This window comes from Palaemon carinicauda, chromosome 23 (genome assembly GCF_036898095.1).
Source record: "Palaemon carinicauda isolate YSFRI2023 chromosome 23, ASM3689809v2, whole genome shotgun sequence".
Lineage (NCBI taxonomy): Eukaryota > Metazoa > Arthropoda > Malacostraca > Decapoda > Palaemonidae > Palaemon > Palaemon carinicauda.
In genome coordinates this window covers 57,024,547-57,027,046 of record NC_090747.1, presented here as the reverse complement: position 1 = coordinate 57,027,046, position 2,500 = coordinate 57,024,547, and positions in this window count along the sequence as shown.

Genomic DNA, 2,500 nt, shown 5'->3' with positions numbered 1-2,500 from the left:
CTGCTCCCCTTGTATTTTTTGCCACTTTAATCCCTCAAAGCGTAAACGCTATTCGGGGTGAAGATTGCTATGTGGCGTGTCAAGAATACGTCCCTGATATTATGCGATATACTTGAGAAAAATATTAAGGATGTTCGCGCCAGGTTCTGGAGACCTAAAGGTGAATTCTCTGGGAATATCACTGTAATATATATATCCCTTAGGAAGCTACTATTAGGAACTTCCATCTGGACGACCTGGCTATCTCACCAAAAAAATAGATTTTTCCCTTCGCTCAAAATCCATTACATACATACATATACATATATATATATATATATTATAATATATATATATATATATATATATATATATATATATATATATATAAATATATATATATATATATATATATATATATATATATATATAATATATATATATATATATATATATATATATATATATATATATATATATATATATATATATATATATATATATATTCAATTAAGCCATACATTTTTGATACAATAATGTCCGGATTCTCTTAACGACCTCGGGATCATAGCCCTACGCGAAATCACACGATGACAAGAGCTTGTGACCGGTCGATAGTCAAACCTTGGTCTGGCAAACTTGTATTGACAGTGATTTAATACTTGGCCACTAAGAAAGATAAAATTCAATGATAAATATATGGCTTATTAGAATATGAGAAAACTCGTCTAAATGTGCAAAATTTATCATTAATTGAATGCCAACTAACAAACTACCAATTAGCTACGATGGTGAAGATAGGTTAATTTCAATTTTAAGTACAAAAACCATATTCGATATGTATAAATACATAAAAATTGGCATTGACTTTTATCTTTCTTCGTGGCCAAGTGGTTAAGTCACTGTCTACATAATTTTGCCGATATATATATATATATATATATATATATATATATATATATATATATATATATATATATTTATATATATATATATATATATATATATATATATATATATATGTATATATATATATATATATATATATATATATATATATGTATATATATATATATATATATATATATATATATATATATATATATATATATACTGTATATATATACATAAATATAAATATATATATATATATATATATATATATATATATATATATATATATATATATATATATATATATATATATATGTGTGAGTGTGTGTGTGTGTGTGTGTGGGCGTGTATCTATATTAGATCACATTAGTGTCAATGAACTCTTTTGAAAACATTCATTTGAAATCCTAACTCTATGAAATATATTATATATGAAACATATAACACGAATATGTATATGACAAACTAATTACCCTTTATAGTATAGTACCCACAAATGCAGGTTACTTAGAGATTATGAAGACTAAATTTTGTGGTTGACGACACAACAAATTCGTAAACGGATAACCTTATACTTATGAAAAGCCTATTATATTATCTTTGAATAAGGTCATAATGTTAACTGGAAAGAATGTTGATTGCAATTTCATCACAAAATTTATAGGTTGATTATGTGAATAATATTGTTACTGTGTTGTTCCTATCCATCGCCAAGGTAATTATATGTCCATTTTTTTCCTGTTCATTTGTATTTTTGATAAAATCCCCTTTTGGCTTGTCATCTCTCTATCGAGGAAGTTTTATTTTGTTTTATTTATGTATAATAATTATAACAGTGAATTAGAGGAAAATGCATTATATTCAGAAATAAAATATTAGAATAACTTATTTTTTTATTTGAATTAAAGAAATCATCTTTTCAAATATAACTTTCCCTATTTAGAGAAAAACTAATTTAATTTTTTTAAGAGAAAGATATAATTTAAGGAACAGATCCCCTCAAAGTGAAAAAAAATGCGAAGGAATGTGAAGATAGAACTTTCTGTGTTCAGTAAAAAAAGAACCATTTGATGATTGGTGGTAGGGAATCCTAAAGAATCGGAAATAATATTCACACCGACAGAAAACTAAATTCCCTGAAAGATGGCAAGGATTATCTGGAACTGCTTTCACTTACCAAGAGACCAAATTTAGCGTAAAACATGAGAGAGAGAGAGAGAGAGAGAGAGAGAGAGGAGAGAGAGAGAGAGAGAGAGAGAGAGAGAGAGAGAGAGAGAGAGAGAGAGAGTATGTAATCCCCTTTAAGGGTCACTGCTACTTCAGTGAATATCAGGCAAGGTGATCATACCTTATTAGTAGCCAATCCAAGTATTAGGTAGATATCATATTGCATTGGTTTGCCTTTCAAATTGGTAAAATCTAGTAGAGTATTTTTTTTAAGGATGTGTGCTTAAAAACCCAAAATATGCTATAAAATGCCTCGCTCAGTTTTTCATTACCAAGTCTTGTATCACAGAGTTCCCATTATACAGGAGAACTTTAAGTTCATTCAAAGAACGGTTTAAAGGTTGTGATAATAACCATAAATGCTTCGATCAAAAAACATATCTCTCTAGATTATTGCATA